A 19441-nucleotide genomic window follows, 5' to 3' on the forward strand; every position below is an offset into this window, starting at 1 on the left:
GTTTACCCAAAGTGGCCGCGCCAAAGACGCACCGAAAACCCACGAGAGGGGATGGGAACCCGGCCAAGAAATTCACATATGTGGAAACACGCCGCTTATAATAACTGCGTGGTCGTAGGTTAAAGTTTCAGTGTCGTGGGTAGTATTTCAATTTCATGCACAATGTTTTGATTACATGTAGAATGTCGATTTTATTTGCAGTAATTCTTTAGAATATTCATTAGATTCAAGATTGGAGAGTTTAAAATCAAATTTCTTTCTGGGGTTCAGTTACCCAAGTTCAGGTGCAGTTTTTCATTTTCATGCACAATATATCAGTGTTATGAGCAATATGTCATTATCAGGTGCAACATTCCAATTTCATGTGTAATAATTCAACTTTATGTGCAACATTTCTTTACAATATTCAATAGATTCAACATTCAAGACTTGAGAATTAAATTTCAAGTGTAATTTTCATTTTTTGTAGGTGCACCATTCCAATTTCAGGTGTAATATTTCAATTTTATTTGCAATAATTCTTCATAATGTTTGATACTTTCAAGATTGGAGACTTTAATGGTCAATTTCATGTGTAATATTTAAACTTTATGTGCAATATTTCTTTATAATATTCAATAGATTCCACATTCAAGAGCTGAACATTCAATTTCAGGTGCAATCTTTCATTTTCAAGTACAATATGTTAGTGTAATGAGCAATATTTCATTTTTTTTAGGTGCAACATTCCGATTTCAGGTGTAATATTTCAATTTTGTTTGCTTTATAATATTTGATACTTTCAAGATTGGAGAGTTTAATGGTCAATTTCATGTGCAGAATTATCCAAATTCATGAGCAAGATTCCATTTTCATGTACAATATGTCAATGTAATATGTCATTTTCAGGAGCAGCATTCCAATTTCATGTGTAATATTTCAATTTTATTTGAAGTAATTCTTTAGAATGTTCATTACATTCAAGATTGAAGAGTTTGGTATTCAATTTCATGTGCATTATTTCTTTCTCTGGTTCAATTTTCCAAATTCAGGCGCACAACATATCAGTATAATGTGCCATATGTCATTTTTTTCAGGTGCAACATTCCAATTTTATGTGTAATATTTGAATTTGTTTGTAATATTTCTTTATAATATGCAATAGATTCCACATTCAGGAGTTGAACATTCAATTTCAGGTGAAATATTTCATTTTCCTGTGCAATATTTCAATTTTATTTGCACTTATCTAACAGACTACACTTATTTTGGATGATTTCCACTCTGGCATTTCTGCTTTTGACATGTTTCCTCTGATATTTAAACTATATCTGGTTGTCTGTTGACATTTTATGAATGATTTTAAATCGCCTTTTCGGATAAATAAAGTTGTCTGAACTGAGCTAAATGTAGATTTTGTGGTAGTGTCACATCACCATTGATATCTTGTCAATCATCAGCTCAAAATATAGACTAACAATCACAGATTTTTCTTTGTAAGTGCTCCCAGAAGAGAACAAATATACATTAATCTTCGTGGCCCTTTGACCTTTCCTTCCCTCCATCGTTATTATTGGCCAAACTGTAAATCTTCATTCCACTGCCTCTCTTGGGGACACCACATTTTTGTTGTGCACATGCCCTTAAAACAAGTCTAAATATAGCTGGTCGGTCGTTGCAGTTCTCTGTTAATCTTCCCCTTCTGCTCTGATGTTGTCTCATAGTCGAGCAGACGTGATCTAATTAAAACTGCATTTCTGTGAATAAAGCTCTTTTTTTTTTGGCTCTGAGACTCTGTGGCTGGATGTTCCCGTCTCGTAAAATAAGTCACAGATTTCACTCAAAAACCGTCACACATTTTTCTCTCCTCCTTCCAGTCCATCATCTCTTATCCATCCGACAGCTGAGTGTGCTAACAGTGACTGCATGTTCTGAATGGTGTTACTATTTTTGTTTTGCCACCATATATGTAGGTTCCCATTCATTCCAGTGGACCAGCTTCATTTGGGAAGCATTCTGGCCGTGCAGTGAGTCCATTTGTTCTCGGTTTATCTGTGATTTATGAATCTGTGCAGCTGCAGATGTGAACTATTCTTTAAATTATGTGTTTTTTCTGAAATTAGCGCAGACAGTTTGTGCGTCAGTGCATTATTTTGCGGATGAGCGCTTCAGGAGTGCAGACGGCCACCGGCGTGTCCAGCTTTACAAATGATTTCCTCACATAGCTGCTGTTCTTCTCACTCACTGTGCACAATGTGTGTTTGTGTATTTGATTAGGTCTGTTTCTGAGCGCCGGCTGAGCGGGGAAAACCTTGTCATATTTTACTCAAGTGAATCCACCCACATGCTGCTTTTTGAGATTTTTTTTTTTCTCTTTTTTTCGGGTTTTCCTCAATTCACAGATCTGCTGCAGCGATTCTTAGCTTTGGCAAAGCTGTGAGAGCCTGTGCATTGCCAGTAAGCTGCTACACCGATGCAGCCTCCTACTCAGAATGCCGCCAGAAATCATTTACTAAGATTATAGCAGCAAGGGGCATGGAATAATTTAAACGTTGTATGAATTAATACCTCATTTTATAATCATATATGAATGGGCATGACCCTCTTGTGAAAAATTAGAGATAGAGCAAATGCAGAGCTAGGAGGGAGTCTAGACTTTAAAAAATGTACGATAATGAATATATATCAGTGCTAATTGTCTATGGCATAAGAAAAAGTACACCTATGCTAAACTTTGACCTTTTGGGACTTTTTGTTCTCTAAAAGTATTCTGGATTTGACCAGATATTGCAGATATTAAATTCAGTCTTCCACCTATCTTGGCAGAAAGCTGCATCCTGTTTGTGTGCGACAGTCAAGCCTGGCAGAGTTTGACTGCAGAAGCTCTAGTGGAACTGGATTTGCCTTTAAAAGCTGTGCTTTGGCAGGTAAAAACAAACAGATCGGCTTTAATAGCATTCACTGCCAAACAAATTCTCCAAGCGCAAGATAAATCCCTTTGAAGCAGGTTTAACTTGTTTTCAGGTAAAAACCGAGCAGCGTTTAGACTTTGTACGCCCCCTCAGATGCTGGACTCAGACAAAAATGCATGAATATCGTATTACTTCTCAGAGATGGTCTCTATGAATTATGTAAATATACACTTTTGGAAAATCTCCATCTCGCTGCACCTTAAGAAAAAAAACACTCCAGGAAACGCAGGTACAAACCACAAACTGGACGTAGTGTGAAACCTCTGTCTGACCAGAGCGTTTTAGCGCCGTGACTCTTGTGAAATGGAGCTGAAAGTGATTAATGTTCTGTTCGGCTCCACTTCCTGCTGCGATAGGGATAGTGTTGCCTGGCAACTGCCTGCGGCCTTTCGTTGACTGTTTTGGCTCCGTGGCGAATCTGAAGTGGCCTCGCCTTCTCTCATTCTTGGACTTACCTGCTCAGATTTTAAGCACAGATTGATGTCTTGATATCTGCAAAAACAGTCCCTCGTGGACTCAGGGAGTAACACCAGTGACCAAAAGCCCTTTCTTATCCCATAATTCTCCAGCATGCATTGAAATATTTAAGAGCGAAAAAAAATACGTGGAGGGTCAATATATAATTGCAGGACTTTTTCTATCATAGTTGACATTTTTTGCTGTTTTCAGGCCTAAAATAAACATGGCCGCCTATAACAAAAAAACACCACATGGAATTTTTAGGGTAAGATTCTTTTAAATTATATTTACTAGGGATGTCCGATACTTTTTTCCCAGTAGGTGATATGCCGATATTGTCCAACTCTCAATTTCCGATTCCGATATCAACCGATACCATTATATGTGGGCTGTTTAACTAATTTTAGGAAACATCACATATCTCCTGTTGTGGAACTCACACATCATGCCTAATTTTATTGTGATGCCCCACTGGATGCATTTTCAAATGCAACAAGGCTTTCCAATGCATTATTTTTCTGTCAATATTTATGATAGACAAAAAAAACGATAGCGATATTGACCGATATTACATTTTTGGCCGATATTATCAGACATCCCTAATATATAAAACTGAGTAAAATTGAAATTGAAAGTTATTTATAAAGATGTTGTCGTAAACCTGTTGACATGCCATAAATCCACACTTGACTCACACACTACTTTATATTAAATATCTCAGAAAGCCTTGGAGTCTTGCCAGTCTTTTCTTCAGGAGGAAATGACATCATGTGGAGCAGGAAGTGTGATCTGGAATTAACACACTTCCTTGAGAGGTGTTTTTGTGATGGGGAACTTAGTTGAACGTGATTTCTCGGAAGCAGATACAGTTTGCTATTTTACGTATAAAATTTGATATATTGCCAAAAAAGAAATATCTGTCATGATTATCTCAACTTAATAAAAACACAACTGAAACGTTTTCTGAATAAGCTCATTTTATTTTTGTTTATCTAATTAGAAGGTGGTTGTTATTAAAGTTGTATGGTTATTTAGTTGACATTTTAGTGACATCCAGTCATTTTTTTTTATTAATAAGTGATTGTTTCCATAATATATAATGATGAAATTTGTAAAGATGTGATCATAATGAACTTAAAAGATATTTTTTCTCTTTAATAAAAGTGTATATAAGATATATCTCATGGGCTTCAAAAGTCCCTCAATTATATATTGACACTGGAACATTTGCATTTCTCCCCAAAGCCCCCCAACTGCTTTTTAGTCATTAAATGGTGGCAAAATTAAGTAGACAGGAAGTCATGTTTTTTCTCCTGAGATGACCTAATCATATTTCAGAAATGATAACATGAACAGACTTGTCATTCCGAAAGCTAGAAACCTCAAAGAGGAGGATCAGCGTTTTTTAGAGCGGTTTAAGTCGTGTTTACATACAGCCGTCTCTCTGTGTGCTCCACCTGGCCTCTCTGCTGACATGGTAAACACCTCTTTATATACAGTCAACGGGAAACACACACTCTTGTCACCGAGCCGACTGGTTTACACAACATACAATTGAATGCAACTAGACTCCATGTTGGCTGTGATCACTACAGCTGCAGCTGCAACCTGGTACAAAACACAAAGGGTTGTTTTTCAGTAGGCTTCTGGTAATTCTTACTGTTAAAACCTGCAATAATTATTTTTGGATGTACATTTTGCATTAAGATGGCAGATTTATCAAAGCAAACATGCTAAACCATGACTTAATTGCTCATCCGGTGTGTTAGAGAGCAACATTTTTATGAACTTGCAGAAGTATTTTTGTCCAGTTGATAAAAAAGTCTATTTTTGTTCAGTTTTTTGGTCTCTACAGACTCCTGAGGGAACCGTTTGGCTCTTTAGTTGCTAAATGCTCCACTGTGTTCATTGCTTGGTCTCCATAACTGCGTCTGTCGGCGGTGTACGATGGGTTTTTAGAGCTTTTATGCTGAAAAATGCTGCCCACTGTAGCTGAAAACAATGCTGTGAGAGCAGTGAGCGTGAACTGAAACAGGTCAGAAAGATGAAGCCGTGATTCTCAAACAACAGCACAAGTCTCCTACACTGTAAAAAAAAAACAGTCAAAGCGATATTTAACATTTTTTAAAATGGTAGTTTTTTGCATATTATAAAGAACGGTATTTTCACAGATATGTTTGTTTTTAAGTTTTTCAGGCTAAATTGGGTCATTTAACAAAATTAATTCCCTCCAGATTTATGGGTATTTGATGTTATTTTAAATGAAAAAGAAAATATGGCTAGGAAAAAAGTCATTATTTTAAACCAATTATCAAAATAATTACATTGAAAATTTGTGTGGGACATTTCTGAAGTAGCCAGTGGATATGCAGAAAGATTAGCTTAATTTGTGATAAAAACTGAAATTACAAGTTAATTAAAGAACTGGGTGGACCTGAACAAGTTTAACAGAGGAAATGGTAACTAAAACTATTAGATGAAGAGCAGAAATGATTCACACTGATACAAAAGTTAATCATTTTGAAAAAGTAATGAAATAATTGAAAAGATACCAATGAGTACAGCTAACGGTTGAAAATGTTAGCAAATAGTATGGATAAACAGTTAAAAATGGTGGTAAACTATTGAAAATAAGTAATAAGATAAACAAATTAAAGTGTTAGCTCACACTCTGGATGAACAAACACAGTGGACGCACAGTTTAAATAACGAACTCAAATTAGGAATTAGCAGTTGGAAATTATTAGCTAAACTGTAGAAATAGTCAGCTAACACTCTGGATTAACAGCAGAAACTGTTAGCTAAAAATAGAAAAACAGCTAAAATACCTCATTAACCAATGGACAATCGGAACCATAAAGTTGAAAGTGGTAGCCAACAGTGTTAAGAGCTGAAACAGTTAAACACTTCAAATAATGTTCGAATATTTAACTTAAATTAACGATGAAACAGCATCAATCAGAATGGCATTAACGGTGACAGTTCAACAGGATGAACAACAACAATATCCACTTCCATATAATTAGGTGTTCTGATTTAAAAAGAGCTCCCAAGTGGTTTTGAGTCCATCTGACAGGCTTTTCAGTTTTCAATTCAATTCGACAGTCTTTCAGCTCTAACCTGATAATTGCAGCATTTCAAGTTATTTCAGAGGAGAATGAATACAAAGTGTGAGACAAGGTCATACTGCTTTCTTTTTATGCACAGTGAGTCCAGACTAGCCTGCTCAGTGGTTGTCTACCTGTCTGCCTTGGAATTGATCTAATTTATGATCATTTACAGACCTGTAATTATATGTAAAAGGTGTGTTTGTTTTCAGAAATGATGTTCCCGCTGACCTGGACCTGAATTGCCAGTTTAAGCTACCAGCTGGGATGAGATATCTATATTATTAATACTTATTTGAATTTTTATTGTTAATTTGGATTGGCCAGCAATGCAAACATTGGTGAGGAGAGAAATTTCACCCATAAAGTCCCGTAAGAGAAAACTCTAAAATTAAAAAATGAATAATAATCAGAGCAAATATGTGTTACTGATATAAAAAAAAACACTGAAAACTCTCGATCTCCATCCTCTCCACTCACCTTCGCAATATTGTCTTTATCACTTTCATGAGTCAAAAAGCTTCCCATATCCAAAGCCTCAGTGAATTAGCCAGCTAAGTACCACCACATACAAGAAATGTATGAAAACCAGGTAGAATGAGGTCCATCTGCTGTTTGAGTGAAACACATGGGATGCTTTTGTTTTTGATCAGAAATGTTCTTTAATTTCAGTGGATTTGATGCCTGATTGGAATTCCACATGAATACATCTGCTGCTTTTTGTTCCTTATTATTACTCCGCCAAGGAACATGGCAGAGTTATGTGATGATCAGCGTACGTTTGTCTGCTTTTTTGCAGCATTTCTCAAAAACAGGCTAATGGATTTGGATGAAATTTTCAGGGAAGCTCAGAAATGACACGAGGACCAACTGTTGAGATTTTGGCAGGGATGCCACTTATAGTCTGGACACAGCATCACTGTAACTATGACAAGTGAACACTACATCAGCTGCCTGCTGACGATCACATGATTGTGGTCTTACTACAAATCCTCCACTGTGAACTTATCGGGTCTTATCTGTTGGAAATTACTACACGACTGAGCAGCCTTGGCGGACTACTGTGCCCTTGAGTGATTTTCTTGTTCTTGTTTTTAAGCTGCAGAGCTATTCACGAAGCTATAGTGTGGATGTGCAACAACCAGTAAAGTAAACAATAAGCAGGAATTCAGCATAAAGTTCTTTAAAGCTGAGAGGAGCTGATATATAGGTGATGATATGTCATCACTGTTAGACAAATTGCCTTCACATCATCATTTAATATATAATTTTTATAATTCTGGTTAAAGCTGGTGTATTGTAATAAGAATCTACACTATTGAATGGTTCGTAAAAACACATAATGATGTTTTCTACACGTTCAAAATGACTTCCTGGTGGTTTTATGATTCATTTTCTCACTGAAAAGTATCATTTTTATTTTACATCTGGTGTTGCTTATAAACAGACAGCTTGCACTAAACACATTGTAAATAATGTATTAGCTCTAAATTAATCAAATGGTGGTGTGTCTGACGCAGGTAACTGTACCTAACTGAGGTGTTTATCTCCTCGGGAGTCAAATTGCCAATTCTTGCAGTATCACTTCCCCTTCTGGCTTTAAAAAAAAAAAAAAAAAAAAACTTAGACATGTAGGAATGGTCTCAAGAGAAAAAAGGAAAAAATCAGAGTAACCGTAATCTTTGTTTAGCCTACGTCTGGTCTGCTCTTGGTTTCCATGGCAACACTTTTAGTTTTGTCTTTGATCAGAAGTGCAGGGATGAAGCAAGGTCACTCGACAATCATATCTGAGAGAAGAAGCCCACATGGATGGCACATGCTTCAATAAAAGCAAAGCTGTCTGTAATTTTGGCTCATCTTTTCTTCCCATTGCTTAGCAACAGGCCGTGCTTTAGCCATGTGCACAGAGACCACCACTCTAAATCATGGAGGAAAAGTGCTGCAGGTGTCAGAACGCACCGAGACGCCGTGAACACCAACAATGGATGTAATCAGGAGGCAGGGCACACATTGTTTTCAAACGCTAATTAAGCCGTTGCTACAGCGGTTACAAGCCCCGCTGTAATAACTGAGCATAATTACTTCTGTCATTTGAAACTGACAGGACTCATTACGGATCTATTTAAATCTGCATCTGGGAAATATGAAATCTGCATCAATGGCACCGTAAAGACAGACAAAACAAAGCCAGTGAATGTGTTATGTTGATTTTCTGAACCGAGAGAGGATGAGAGAGATATTGGAAGACGAGGCATTACCCAGGCTGTATCTTTAATACCTGTTAATCCCTTCCTCAGGGCCTAGATAAAGGAGTCGATGCATGTCGGATGCTCCCAAACGAGACACATGATAGGCTAATTAACTATGTGGGAAAAACAATGCTAATCCTCTGCCTTTGCAATAAGAGCCGCGCCCCTGCACTTGGCCAATAAGACGGTGTGATCTCGGAGAAGGCATTTAAAGGCTGGAAACAGTCGATGACTCCCTGCTGGAAATGTTTGGCTTCTGATGCAACATTTGAAATAGAAAATACAGTAGAAGTTTACAGTGTATCTGTGTCAGCCCCGCTGTGTTTTCTCCTCAGTTTTTGACTCTCCTGTTGCTCTGGAGCCATTTTGGGAACATGTCAGAAAAAGGTGCTGGAGGCGAACGCAGTTTTTATTATTTTGCAGAGAAAACTTTCTGTGCAAAAACCCCCACTTGTTATCTTCGCAAAGAGACCATCCAGCCAGAGTGGACAGGTTAAAGCACAAACCTGCAGGGCTTGTTTGCTGCGCACTTGACTTTTTTTTCCTTTTTTTTTTGTCTCTCACTTTCCTGTTCCCAGTGCTTGCGTCCACAGCCACCGGTGGCCCATCAAGCCGGGATAAAGAGGTTCTTCTCCACAGCTCTCCAGTCAAACGGCAATGATTGCGCTCCAAGGGAGACAGAAAATTGCATGTGCGTTTTGGAGTGCAGCGCTGTAATGAGGCTGAGAGGAAAGTGTGCATGGGAGTAACTGTGCGGCCCTTAATTTGTCTTCCGACTGGAAAATGGTGGTGCCGCGCTAAGATGTGCACTTTAGTCCATTTTTGAAAAGAAAAAAGATGCAATTATGAGTGGAGTCAGTTTGTTTCCCACGGGAATGAAATTGGACTTAATGTTTTCTCTAGAAGACCTCAGAGAGCTTAATGACGACGCATTGCATTATGATGAGTTCAGCGCTACACGACTCCACAGGAAGGGAGTGTAATTGAGAGGCAGAGTGGCTATACCTCTGGAGTCATAACAAAGAGATTAAGGAGCCTGAAAAACATAAATCTGCTGCACCAACGTAAAAAATAAACTATAAATCAAATGGCTGTGTAAAAGAGTGGGGTGGAGCGCTGTGTTTTGGTCGAGAAGCAGAGGACAGTGATAGAAGGGCTGAGAGGGGAAGAGAAGGAAGGGAAGCAGAGCGAGGAGTTGGACAGAATGTCCTTTGTCTTTGAAGACAAGTGTCCCGTTGCATCATTAGATCGGAGCGTGTTTACTGCGCGCCTTTATTTATTCAGCTCTGGGTTGTGAATAATGGAGCACACTCGAGGAGGTTCCTCGTCAGCAAGGGCGAAGACTCAGCCAGCTGAGGGGAAGCAGTTCTGTATTTGTACTAGCATGTTTGTGGAATGTGCACCTCTTCAATTAATGCACACGTCAATGCCCTCAGATGATTCTAAAATTAGTGAAAGCGCTCAGCAGCCCGTCTCGATTCCCATCATTAGCTGTTTGACTGTTATCACATCCTGGAATAAGGTTTCAGCGAGTTCTCCCTTGAGCATCGCTTCTTCTCATTTCCCCCTGAACTTTGGCCTTCACAGCGCCAGCCAAAACAAAACCTGACTGTGTCGATTGCATAAGACAAACGCTTCATGCATGACTGCACTGCGGTGACTCCAGTGGTGAGTAAGAGGATTTTATAAACAGGTTTTAGACTTGCCCCCCCAAACCCATCAATCCTCATTCTTAGCTCTATCCTGCAAGCATGTGGTTCATTCAATCCCACAATGCACTAGTGGGAAGTCCGCCCGAAAAAGGCAATTCAGCTGTGGCTCAGGCGGACAGACCCAACCCCATGTTAAGCTGGAACTGGCCTTTGCAGCTGTTATATAATGGCTGCTGATGCTCGTGGCAGCGTGTGATGAGGGAGTGAATGAGTCAGTTACTTTGGTGCTGCAGGATCTATGTATTATTCAGGTGTGGGTTCATCCTCGGGCGCTCCCCCTTGAGTCCATCCTTCAGCCAGGACTGGACGGTCAGTCAGAAACCTGTGAGGGGAAAGAGCTCCAACAGTAGTGAGGTGCAGAGATTATTTCTACAGACAGGACAATTCACAGAATTCAAGTTTATCCTGCCAATTTTAATGGAAAATGTTCCAGAATACACCATTTTCACTGCTCACATTTTGACTTGACATCGCAGAAAAAGCTCACCATTAACCTTAACCTATCCATCAACAACAACAATGAGTCTGCGTAACAATAGTAGCAGCTAAATGGAATTCATGTCAATTTATGCATTTCCCATTGTGACTTGTCAAAACATCTTCTAATCTAGGCCAATTAGTCATTCAGGTCTTTATTAAGAAAATGAGCAAAGCAAACTAATGAATAAGACTCTAGTCACACGCGCCTTTACTTACAGTGTCTGAGTCTGGAGCATCGCAAAATAATACCTTTTTTTTGGCTTTAAGTCTGTAGAAGATGAACGTTAAACCCAGAACCAGGAGCATCTGGATATGTGAGACATTTTGCCTGTTTGTAACATTTGATTTCACATACAGTTGTGCTAATATGTTTACATACCCTGGCAAAATTTGTGAAATATTGACCTTTTTTGTTTTTTAGAAAATGTGTTTGATCATAAAAAAACTTTTCTTTCATTTCAGGTTAGTGGTCAGACAAAGTTATTTATTATCATGCAGTTGTATTTGCTCTGGTCATTCATGTTTTCGCTGAAGAATGGCGCATTTTACAAATTATGCTAGGGTGTGTAAACCTGTGAGTGCAACTGTGATACAATGACTGTATCATCTGCAAAAATGTGAGTTATGCTATAGCCTGGGTTATGCTTTCCGCACAAAAATGACGCGCGGAAATGAGATGCTCAGAATCCACACGAGAGATCGCATGGTGCTTTTATATCCATGCGGCGTCTGCTCCCAAACTGCAGGGGGCAGTGTATCGCACACACACATGTACTAGAGTACTAAACTAGAGTAGAAGAAGTTTACCATTGTTCACACCACTTACAACATAGCATTTTACTGAATAGTTGCATTTGAACAGTTCTTCTGCCATGTTTTGCCACAGACTGCCTGTTGTCCACATGTCTCCGTCCGTGTTGTTGCAAATATGTGGTGTGCGATGCAGAAATTTTTCCATGTGAAGGGGCGTGGCTGCTAAAACCTCGTGGACGCATCAAGCATAAAACAAGCTTACGTGCCCACTAGATCAGTTTTTCCCACATGTAAACGGGTCACATCTGAAAATCGCCTGCTTTGTGGTCGGTCACTAGCGGGCCACTAGGTGGTCACATGACAGCACTTCAGACCTTCAGTCCGGTTGATGCGTTGGACCAACACGGCAGCAGGGTCAAAAACTTTCTCTTTTATTTCAACAACAGTTCAGCAAAAAGTTTTTTCTCAAAGCATTTGAGGCAAGAAATAAGCTGCTGAATCTGTTTTTATTTTAGTTCACCAACAGCTAGTTTAGACATTTGACCAAAGTTTCGTGATGCGTCAGATCTCCGCACACCTGACCGCAGCTAGAAATGCTCCACAACTGGACCAGCATGCAATGTGATGCGTTTCACATAGACAATTAATTCAATGCAGGAAATTTCCGGACACGTACCTTTAAGTCAAGGAAGAGATGGCTTTTAAATGTTTGAATGCAGGTATTGGGATTATCCTGATAACAAAAGGCAACAAATAGTACCATTTATTTGATGTGTGGTGCACCATTTTTCTGAAGCTAATTTTATGGGACTTTGATGAGGACAAATATGTGTCCTGTGATGGAAACTAACTAAAGGCATTTTGAAATGTTGGGTACGTGACATCCTGGCTACATCAATCTGTCATTCAGACATGCATCACTTTGACATCATGTTTCTCACAGCTTAATCAGTGATTGATGGGAGAACCATGGTGTGTGGGCAATACATGTGAGACTGCACAATACATTAAGGTTCAGAGAGCAGCTACTAAGCAAAAGCCCATAATTATACTGAACCAAAATATAAATGCAGCATATTGCTGAATTTTATCAATTCTTTTTAACATAGGGCAATAAATCTTTGCTGTTCAAACACAGGACCTCTCTACGACATAATGAACCTCATGGACCAAGAATTCACTATACTGGAAACAATAATAGGCACATTGAGAGTGAAGGCATAGATTAGAAATCATAAGTCAGAATTGAGTCCAACATCCACAATGCATAGAGTTAATTTCACATATCATGGTGTGTGAAACAACTTCTCAGATGACAAACAGTGGAGTTGTGGATATTCAAGTGTCTTGCTACAGCTCTAACTGACATACCAGCATCCAGAAGCCAACAGTCTGTTCTCGTATTTCCTTGTCATCTGTGGCATCGTGTTATTTGAATAAAGCTGCATTTTAAGTAGGACTTTTATAATCACTGGTTAAAGGAGACACTATCTGATCATTGTCCTTCAAAGCCTCACCTGACCAGGGTGTAGGTGAGCAAAATTGTCACCAGGTGTAAAGCTCCATAATGTTTAACTTAGGTGAACCCTTTTCTTAGGGTTCAAAGTGTTGAAAAGTGATATGTAAATCTTATATTTTAGGTCTTGTAAGATTTCCATTGCAACCTTTATGCAAAAGTAAGCGAGGTGTTGATTTAGACTCTTCTCTCCCTGATGCCCCCATCACTCTGGAACAGGGTAAATCTGGACTCATCACACCACATTATCTTCTTCCGTTGCTCCAGAGTCCAATCTTTATGCTACCTAGCAAATTGAAGCCTTATATTCCTTATAAGCCTTACTGATCAGTGACTTTCCTCGAGCTACAGCTGTTTCATCCCAATCCCTTGAGTTTCCTTTCACATTGCGCATGTGTAAATGCTCTTACTTTCACGACTGTTGATTTCTACGATCATCTAAGAGTTTGTTCCGACCACATTTGTTCCTCTAAGACAATGGTTCTCCACTATCCTTCAGGTTTTAACAATGCCTTTGATGGTTCTTAACCTGATTTCAGTAGTTTCAGAAATCTTCTTAGTTGTTTGCTTGATGCAGGCCAATAATTTGATCCTCCTGAGACAGATTAACATCCTTTCCATGACCACAGGATATGTCTTCCAACATGGTTGATTAAGAAATGAGAAGCTCCTCACTGCATCAGCTAGAGTTAAATAAGTTGTTGCAGCTGAAACATATTCATCACTGCGGTTACTATCCAATGGACGGCTCTCTATTTGCTTAGTTAAATCCAAGTGACAATTTTTTTTCTTTTTTTGGCCAGGCAGTGTATTTTGAGAGCGGATATGGTGAACATGTTAGCAAAGAGTTGGCTCTTTACACATCTAGCAGTTACTGAGCAACACTCATTTGGAGTATTGACATGTTTCTGTCCACCTAACAGATTTAAGTCCAATATTGACTCTCTTCTTTAGCTGCTAAATGTTCCACTCTTTCACCAGCCAGTTGATGACTTTGTTGGGTGCCATTTGGTGCCAGTTCACAGTTCATTTTTTGAGCATCTGAACACTGAAGGCCACACTTAGAGTCAACCATGGCAGTTAGTGTGGAAAATGCTGCAGGTCCCATTAGAGCTCAGAGGAACTGCACAGTTACATTATAATGATTCTTGATAATGCCGTTATCACTACTGTTGACACATTGCATGTAGGTATTTGAACCATTCCTAATGTAAAAACATCAGTTAGTTTTTTTTCAGTTTTGAATGCAGATTTTTGCCTGTAACAGAATACTTTCACACTCTGCTGCTCCTGAATTAAAGGATCTGAATACAGTCTCATCGCCTGTGATTAAATTCTGATTTTTTCTGCCTTTAGATTCAGTGGATGACTCATTCGCAAAGCCGCTGCAGCCTTGCTACCATCAGATTTGGTGCCTGACAGTTTTTTTCCAATGCTAATGACCATCCAAGGTCTCTGGAAGTCTCACATAATTCAGCCACAATCATAAAAGAAAAGCCCGGCGCTACATCGGCTACATCACAAGAGGAAGAGCATTACTGTAAATTAAACAGATTTGTTTCGAGCCCGCGTGAGTCTGTAATAATCTTCTGCTTGGAGAAGAGCGTCGCGCTGAGCTTTAGGGGATTTAAGAGGCTGTGCTTCTCTTGCTGCTGCATCTATTAATCACAGCCCTCGGCTCTCTGCAGCATGTGGACGTTTCTGGGAAACAGGGTTTAATGCAGGGTCATTATTGCAAATCCATCTGGTTTCTGCTGTCATTGTCACAGAGCCCTGTGTCAAGTAAAAACAAAACTCCTCCACTCACAAACACACAATATATATATTAAAAAATCTTTCAAGGCATAGTTCTCTTGAGCACTTTACAACCTCATTAAGGGCTTTTCTATTTCTAAGTTCTGATTCTGCAGTAAGTGCAGAAACAAAGGCCTCTTAGTTTGTTTATGTTGCCAGAAATAGAAACCCTGTAGTTTACGTGTACTTTCATCTAATCTGCCTTTCCCCCAAATGAACCCAGTAACTTATGCACTCACAATGTTTATTTTGCTGTTTCCAAAATACAGTATTACTGCATTATTATTTTTAATCTGTTCCAGGACTGGAATCTTATTCAAAAGGCTTTGGGTTAATCTTCTTATTTTATAAAGAAAAAAAGATTATAATACGCATGGTTTCCAAGAGGGATATAATTGACAAATTAAAGGAAATTGGAATACCTTGCATATATTTAATATTCCTGTCATGAAAGCTCTTTGGGTCCATTTCAGGGAAGAGATAATGTCATTGACTATGGGCAGTAAAGGGCAATATAGCCAGAAGGAAGCAGATGTATTTACACAGGTGTTCCTGTTCACTTATTCTGGGTCGATCTTTTATGTGTCAGAGGATATTTGAACTGCAGCCATTTATAGTATGTCATGAAGGATTACTGTCAGAAACCACAGACACAAAAGTGATCCTCAATGCAAAATGACTTCTTTTCCATTGATATATGACGTTTGGTGGCCCTTTTCTGAATTGCATAACATGGACTAGCATGGATGTTCTTTTCATTCACTCTGTGTGACTTTTTGTTTTGTTGCCGACCAAAACATAATGGATTTGGGTCTGGATGATTGTTTGCTTACATACATGGGCAAAGTTAAGGGAGTAATCGGACCATTTTGGAAAGTCTATAATCTCAGTACTTTTGTCTGTAATGTGACTAATTATCAGTTATCACATTGCGGTTGCTACCAGTCATTACTTTTATTTTGCGGCAGTAAAACCTTCTTCCACTATCTTCATCCTACAAATTCGATGCGGCGTGTGGAAGTCTGACGCATCGCGAAACTTTACGTCTAAACTAGCCGTCAATGAACTAAAACGAGGACAGATTCAGCTGCTGCACAGTTTATTTCTCGCCTCAAATGCTTTCAGAAATTGAACTGTTTTTGTAATAAAAGAGAAAGTTTGCGATGCCACCACAGGATGACATCCAGGAGCAGACAGCTCCCGAGTCGAAGCGTTTGTCCAATCAGGGACAGGATTGTTGGAGAAGGTCAGCAGAAGTTGAACACCAGCTACTGGCCTCAAGTACATACCAACCAAGTGGGTGATTTTCAGATGTGACATGTTTACATGCAGGAAAAATGCATTTAACGGACAGGTAGCATCAGTCAAGTCTACTTTATACAAATGAGCTCCGGGGAGACGTACTGGAACGCAGCTTGAAACACGCTGCAAAGCAACAAACATGCAATGCGGTGTGTTTCACAGACAATGAATAGGATTCGAGAAATTGACAATCCTGTGGACACATTAGCTACAACAGTTCTGGTGCTGGCAAATGGTGTAGCCATCCCATAATAGACCACTTATCAAGACATTGAAAGTGCTTGAGTTTACAGAAAGTCTTAAAATGTTGAATATAATCGCTCTAATTGCACTTTCAGTTTGCAGTAATCTTTAAATGTAGTAGACAGATGAAAAATGCCGATAAATAGAAATGAAACAAACATTTTTATTAAGTTATGTCTATTCATCGATTCAGTCGTCAAACAAAATTTGAGTTGAAAAACTTTGCTTATTGTGTCAAATATCGCTATTAATGCAATTCATCGGAATTAATTAATTACAAAGCCTCCAATTAATTAATTTTTGTCACATCCCACCACCAATTTAATGTGACAAGAAATAAAAGACACATAAATAAAATAAATCCAATAAAATCGGGAAAGTCTCTAGGCATGTAAAGTTGTGCAGATTCTCCAACTATTGAACCACAGTGTCTGAGTGGCTTGAAAGCTGCTCGACTGATTTTCAGTTTGTCACCCTCCTGAATGCTGACAGCTGGCTTGCATTATTAACCATGCAGCATCTGTCTGGATTTCACAACATCATCATCCCCCTCTCCTCCCTCTCCTCCTCCTCTTCCTGCCTGCAGCTTGGCTCCGTGGCTCTAATGAGGACAGAAGACATGTGCAAGATTGCAGTGGAGAGAAATAAGGGCTTAGAAGCAGACAGGCTGCTCTTTATGCTCAGACTGCAGCTCGTTTTGTTTCACTCGAATCTGCTTTAGGTAGGACAGACCACCAGCGGCAGAAAAACTTACAAACTCTGAACTAAAGTCATGACAAGTTGTCGTGTGTCACTTTTTCAGACCTGTGGCATTTGTAGTGTTCTCATAAATATGTATGCCGTGACAATTTCTGTCACCTAATGTTCATTTGGACAGTTAGAGTGAGTAATGCTCGTTTATAAGCTGTTAAAAGCAGAGAGGGTGCGCTGTAAAGTGGGAGCCGGTATGACATTAACACGCAAGAACTTTTCTTTTAACACAATCGCTCTGCGGCCTCTTAACTGTCTTAAAACTGATCTCATTTAACAACCTCGCATGAAAGGATATGACCATTTAAAATGAAGCTTAATATGTCATTAGCCTCATTAGTCACAGGGTTTTATTTTCTTCACAACAAGGGGGAAATGAGTCACAGAGACAGAAATGGTTCTGTTTCACTGGCTTTCAGATTATTCCAGTGGACACATTATTCAGTGTCATTTTTCAATTTTCTTTCAAAAGTTTAAAGGACCAGTTCATGGGCTTTAGTTGTTCTTTTTGTGGAAATGGATAATTATATTTTCATTAGAGCACAAATTACCTGTAATTGCATAATCCCAGTGTTTTCATTAGCTTGTCCTCGTTCTAAGCTGATTACAACAATATGATTATGTGGTTACAGGTTGTTCATTTTGTCTGCATATAGAGCTGGTTCTCAGACAAACCAAACACTGGCTGTAAAGTAGAACTTTAGTAGAAAGTAGAACTTGCAGGGCGGCATGGCTCAGTGGCCGTCTTGTAACTGGAAGGTTGCCGGTTCGATCCTCGGCCTGTCGTGCTCATGTCGAGGTGTCCCTGAGCAAGACACCTAACCCCTAATTGCTCCTAGTGGGTTGTGGTTAGCGCCTTGCATGGCAGCTTCCGTCATCAGTGTGTGAATGGGTGAATGTGACGTATCATGTAAAGCGCTACACTACATGCTTGGATGTAACACATAAGCCCTGTACATTGGTCATACATTGGACAATTTAAACATAAGTTTTGATTAATAAGGAAAAAAAATCTTATTAATACAAATCCAGTGGAGTAACTGACAAAAATCCTTCAACCCTCAGTTATTCTTTGGGCTGCAAACCAATTCTGATTATTAGAAAGTGGGACAGTCGTTATTTTTTTCCTCTTTACTAACAACCAGCTTTATCCAGATTTTGTATTTCCCCCATTCTTACTACAAACACTATTGTTCTTTGCCCAGTGCATCACTACCTACTGTGTTCCTAATCAATAATAAGAATAATAAAAACATTATTTGTTGGTTTCATTTTATTCATGGTCCACAGAAGATGAATCGCACAGACTGCCTGCCGATCAGCTGAATTATTCTTTCAGGTCGCTTTAAAGCTGCTGTCCGGAGTTTCCGTTTGTTTTCAATCTATGTATCATTTTTTAACAAAGCTTAAATGTGTTAGTCTAGTTCGATACTATAATATAAAGTTAGAATAACGCGATATGAAAATTTATTCCTGAGCTCCACCTTCCTCTCATAGACCCCCATGTTATTCCAAAAAGCGCCGGTTGCTGCCGACCAATCAAGTTCGAGCTTCAGCTTTGTCATGCTGTCAATCAACGGTTACGCGCACAGCAAGCAAGCCCATGCAGAGGTGGGCGAGCTAGGCACTATGCAACCGCGCGCACATTTGTTTTGCTTGTGGAGGAGAGAGCATCAGGGCTCAGCAACTTCCAGAAAAGTTACCAATCCCACGGCTTGTCAGGCCAAGAGACTGCAGGACGTTTTTTGGCTCGGGGTGCTCGCGTCGCTCCCCGACCACGGCCCTCCATAGCCCGCCTGACGGCTTCGTTTAGATGCCCGACCTCTGGAGGAAGATGTTGGGGCGTCTGGGACATACTCTTCGTCAGAGGAGTCATGCAATTCTGAACTCTAGATAGAAATAAATAAACAATGTAACACATATACACGCGTAAATACACTAAGTTTGATAAACAACGTCATCGAGAGGGATACACGAGTGTAATCACATATTGAAACTTTACTCGTTCGTCCTAGCAGATTCATGTTATTTTGGTATTAGGACAAGTTAGACTCAATACAGCATTCTAACGTAATTCCTTTATTATTTACTAAATGTACTAAATGTAGAAGAGGGGAAAACAGCA

Source organism: Acanthochromis polyacanthus, chromosome 6 (genome assembly GCF_021347895.1).
Source record: "Acanthochromis polyacanthus isolate Apoly-LR-REF ecotype Palm Island chromosome 6, KAUST_Apoly_ChrSc, whole genome shotgun sequence".
In the NCBI taxonomy this organism is placed as follows: domain Eukaryota; kingdom Metazoa; phylum Chordata; class Actinopteri; family Pomacentridae; genus Acanthochromis; species Acanthochromis polyacanthus.